At 38.5% G+C, this 5,588-nt stretch overlaps 1 pseudogene; it reads left to right on the forward strand.

The window, feature by feature from the left end:
* Positions 1–3,584: 3,584 nt before the first annotated feature.
* LOC100412092 (WD40 repeat-containing protein SMU1 pseudogene) lies at positions 3,585–5,159 on the forward strand (annotated as a pseudogene).
* The last annotated feature ends 429 nt before the right edge of the window (positions 5,160–5,588 follow it).

Below are 5,588 nucleotides of genomic sequence, written 5' to 3' on the forward strand. Positions count from 1 at the left end.
CTAAAATAACTCCAGATGGATTAAAGACTTAAATATAAGACCTGGCACCATAAAAACCCTAGACGAAAATCTAGGCAAAACCATTCAGGACAAAGAAGTAGGCAAAAACTTCATGACCAAAACACCAAAAGCATTGGCAACAAAAGCCAAAATAGACAAATGGGACGTAATCAAATTCCACAGCTTCTGCACGGCAAAAGAAACAGTCACTCGAGTGAATCAGCAACCAACAGAATGGGTAAAAGATTTTTCAGTTTACCCGTCTAATGAAGGGTTGATATCCAGAATTTACAAAGAACTCAAACAGATTTACAAGAAAAATACAAACAAGCCCATTCAAAAATGGGCAAAGGATATGAACAGACACTTTACAAAACAAGATATACATGAGGCCAACAAACATGAAAAAATGCTCATCATCACTGGCCATTAGAGAGATGCAAATGAAAACTATATTGAGATACCATCTCACGCCAGTTAGAATGGCGATCATTAAAATATCTGGAGACAACAGATGCTGGAGAGGACGTGGAGAAATAGGAACACTTTTACACTTTTGGTGGGAGTGTAAATTAGTTCAACCATTGTGGAAGACACTGTGGCGATTCCTCAAGGACCTAGAAATCGAAATTCCTTTTGACCCAGCAATCCCATTGCTGGGTATATATTCAAAGGTGTATAAATCATTCTACTATATGGACACATGCACACGAATGTTTATTGCAGCACTGTTTACAATAGCAAAGACCTGGAACCAACCCAAATGGCCATTGATGATAGAGTGGACTGGGAAAATGTGGCACATATACACCATGCAGCAATCAAAAACGAGTTTGTGTCCTTGTTTGGGACATGAATGCACCTGAAAACCATCATTCTCAACAAACAAATGCAAGAGCAGAAAATCAAACACCACATGTTCTCACTTATAGGCAGGTGTTGAACAATGAGAACACATGGACACAGGGAGGGGAGCACTACACACTGGGGTCTGTTGGGGGGAATAGGGGAGGGACAGTTGGGGGTGGGGAGTTCGGGAGAGATAACATGGGGAGAAATGACAGATATAGGTGAAAGAGAGGAAGGCAACAAATCACACTGCCACGTGTTTACCTATGCAACTATCTTACATGTTCTTTACATGTACCCCCAAACCTAAAATGCAGTAGAATAAATAAGAAAATTAAATGATTTAATATATGTAAAGTGCTTATAAAACCATGTGGCATATATTGAGTCTTAGTAAATGTTAGCTGTCGTTATCACCATCATCTCCATGAATTCCATGGCCTAAATCCTGCAGTATTCTCAAATCTTTTGCAATCTCATTTTCGTTTATAACATTTATGGTATCAAGGCCTCCTCAAATACAGAGAAGTTTACTTCTACTTCAATGTTCTTCTACTTGCTGACCCCTGCCTTGTAATACATGACTCACTGCCTCACTTCATGCAGGTCTAGGCTCAAATGATGGCTCAGCACGAGCAAGGTGGATCACGCTTGTAATCCCAGCACTTTGGGAGGCAGAGGTGCGTGAATCACTTGAGGTCAGGAGTTTAACACCAGCCTGGCCAACGTGGAGAAACCTGTCTCTACTAAAAATAAAAAAAATTGGTGAAGCGTGGTGGTGGGTGCCTAGAATCCCAGTTACTCAGGAGGCTAAGGCAAGAGAATCATTTGATCCCAGGAGGTGGAAATTGCAGTGAGCCAAGATCTCGCCACTGCACTTCAGCCTGGCAACAGGAGGAAAACTCTGTCTCAAAAAAATTAAATTATTGTCACTCTCACATGCATGTCTTCCAAAACTACTGTTGTGAAACTATACTATGCGATGACCCATAATTCTGCATTGTTTCTTTTAATAAAACTTAACATTTGTGAGATCATATAATGTACTTATTGTATCCTTTTTTGTCAGTCTCTGCCTCCTACCGTTGTAATTTCCATGATGATAATAATACAGTTTTTGTTCAGAAGCCCCAATGCCTAAAACACCATATAACATAGAGCATAGAGTATGTATTCAGTAACTATTTGTTGAATGAAATAAAGACTGAATCAATGAGTGCCTAATAAGATTTTCTGATACAAACAAATGGCCAGTAAAAATCCTGGGTATCATGTAGCCCCTAAGGAAGGTTTTATATGCTAATCTAAAAATCTGGGTTTGCCAACTGACAGGTGACTGTGTGGTTTTAGATACAAACATATTGAAGAATTTTGTCTCAAGATATTGTGTTGACATTTTTTTCCAGCAAAGACAAATGCTTAAATATTGCTTTCTGAATAACAAGCTTTCAAAAATGGATAATTCAAATGAAACAGTATAAACAAATTATATACAGTTTTGAAAACATTTGATAGTTTGCTTTCATGAACTCTATTACTTGTATTATGTCTTCTGCTATTCATCCACAAAGTTTTCAAAGACGTTTGCAGTTTAACTATATCTATAAGTAATTAGTGGTAGCTGCATTTTAGAAAACTATTATTATTAAAAAGCCTTGACAGATGTCATTTTTTCTCTTATTTTGATTCATCCTTTAAATTTTTCTTAGAAATAGTGCTCTTTGCAGAAAAGAAATTATAATGTTTCCTTAAAACAACATGAGCCATATCATGAAGAGCCACAGAGTATATGGAAGGGACTTTCAGTAAAAAATTCTGAGCTGAAAATTTTTCTGTCAGAACAATGTCTGAAAGACAGAGTAGGCAATGACGTCATTCAACAGGGCAACTGTTTGGAGAAAGGGAAATACTGCCATCTAGTGTTCATGAGTGATAAGGCAGGATGATGTTTTCCTTTAAAAGCATGCATTCTAATAAAGAGCATGCATCATATTGAGGTTATAGGCAGAGACCCCTGAGGTGTAGACAAGTAAAACAATCAGCGTCAATTCATGACACAACCTCTGAATAACCAAACAAAGTGTTTACATTCGTGAAAAATCAATTTTGAAACAACTGTTTACTGCTGACAAATAAACTAGACGTCCATAATCAGTTTATGTGGGCTCAGGCATTGGCACCCACCAAGTAAAGATAGCTTGTACTGCATAAAAGAAAGAGAAGCTAATGACATAGTAGAAATTGCGACATAAGCATTCGTGCATTCATTTAAAATCTCTGTAGTGGTAGGCATTCCTAAAATGCCAAGTGTTGGACCTACTAAAGTTAAAATAGTACAACATGTGTTCTCATTATTCAATTCCCACTTGTGAGTGAGAAAATGATGTGTTTGTTTTTCTGTTTCTGTGTTAGTTTGCTGACAATGATAGCTTCCAGATTCACCTATTTCCCTGCAAAGGACATACACTCATTCTTTTATATGGCTTCATAGTATTCCATGGTGTATATGTGCCACATTTTCTTCATCCAGTCTATCATGGATGGGCATGTTGGTTGGTTCCATGTCTTTGCTATTGTAAATACTGCTGCAATAAACATAAAACACATAGATGCAGGTAAAGGAATATCACACACCAGAGCCTGTCTGGAGTGGGGGACAAGTGGAAGAAGAGCATTGGGACAAACACTTAATGCACACAGGGCTTAAAACTTAAATGAGAGTGAGAACTGGGGCCTACTCCCTGAGAGATACAGCTATGTCAATCAAAATCGAATACTCGGCTGTGATCCGCCTTATCATGCAGTACTTGAAGGAGAACAGTTTACATCAGGCATTAGCCACCTTGCAGGAGGAGACTACTGTGTCTCTGAATGCTGTGGACAGCATTGAGAGTTTTGTGGCTGCATTAAAAGTGGCCATTGGGATACTGTGTTGCAGGCTATACAGTCTCTGAAATTTCCAGAAAAAACCCTCATTGACCTCTATGAATAGGTTGTTCTGAAATTGATAGAGCTCTGTGAATTGAGTGCTGCCAGGTCACTTTTGAGACAGACTGATCCCATGATAATGTTAAAACAAACACAGCCAGAGTGATATATTCATCTGCAGTACCTCTTGGCCAGGTCTTATTTTGATTCTCGGGAGGCATACCAAGATGGAAGTAGCAAAGAAAAGAGAAGAGTAGCAGTTACCCAGACCTTAGCTGATGAAGTCAGTGTGGTGCCTCCATCTCATCTCATGGCATTGCCTGGACAGGCACTGAGGTGGCAGCAGCATCAGGGATTGCTTCTTCCTGGTATGACCATAGATTTGTTTAGAGACAAAGCAGCTCTCAAAGATGTTGAAGAAGAAAAGTTTCCTACACAACTGAGCAGGCATATTAAGTTTGGTCAGAAATCACATGCGGAGTGTGCTCGATTTTCTCCAAATGGTCAGTATTTGGTCACTGGGTCTGTTGATGGATTCACTGAAGCATGGAAGTTTACTACTAAAAGAATCAGAAAGGATCCTAAGTACCAGGCCCAGGATAACTTTATGATGATGGATGATGCTGTCCTCTGCATGCGTTTCATCAGAGATATAAAAATGTTAGCAACTGGGGCCCATGATGAAAAAATCAAGGTATGGAAGATTCAGAGTGGACAATGTTTAAGGAGATTTGAAAGGGCACACAGTAAGGGTGTCACCTGTCTAAGCTTTTCTAAAGATGGCAGTCAGATCCTTAGTGCTTCTTTTACCAGACAATTAGAATTAATGGTTTGAAATCTGGGAAAATCCTGAAGGAATTTTGTGGCCATTCCTCCTTTGTTAATGAAGCACCATTTACACAAGATGGACATTATATAATTAGCGCATGCTCTGATGGTACTGTTGAGATCTGGAATATGAAGGCCACAGAATGTTCAAATACCTTTAAACCCCTGGGCAGCCCTGCAGGGACAGACATTACCATCAACAGTGTGATCCTACTTCCTAAAAACCCTGAACACTTTGTGGTGTGCAACAGATCAAACATGGTGGCCATGATGAACATGCAGGGGCAGATTGTCAGAAGCTTCAGTTCTGCTAAAAGAGAAGGTAGAGACTTTGCTGTGCCCTCTCTCCCCATGATGAATGAATCTACTGTTTAGGGGAGAACTTTGTGCTCTACTGTTTCAGTACAGTCACTGGCAAACTGGAGAGAACTTTGACAGTACATGAGAAAAATGTGATTGGTATTGCACATCAACCTAAACAGAACCTGATTGCTACCTACAGCAAATATGTACTCCTAAAGCTCTGGAAACCATATTTCAGCTTTTCTTTTTAAATCAGCTTGAACGCATGTACTTAAATGTGCTCTATTTTTGTTTAGTTTTGTTTTTAAAGGCCAGCTTTTCTAAGTAAATAGATTGTCTGAATTAGTCACAAGAGTAATTTTGTAAAAATTCATGTCTGACTGGCAGGTACTGTTCTCTTTTTTATATATTTTTAAGGTATTAGAACTGGTGCAGTCCCTTAAGGTTTTCATTAATCTTCTACCTGAAGAGTAAAAGACTGATATTTATGGAAAAAATTCTGCTTTTTGATTATTTGAAATGCTAATTAAAAAGTGCTAACCATAGTAAAACTTTTAAATAAGGAACAAAAGAAAACTTAAATGACAAATTGATAGGTACAGCAGACCACCACGTCACATTTATACCTATGTAAAAAGCATATTCTGCACATGTAATCCAGAATGTAAAACTCTTTTTGT

The sequence above is a fragment of the Callithrix jacchus genome, chromosome 3, assembly GCF_049354715.1.
Source record: "Callithrix jacchus isolate 240 chromosome 3, calJac240_pri, whole genome shotgun sequence".
Taxonomy (NCBI): Eukaryota; Metazoa; Chordata; class Mammalia; order Primates; family Cebidae; genus Callithrix; species Callithrix jacchus.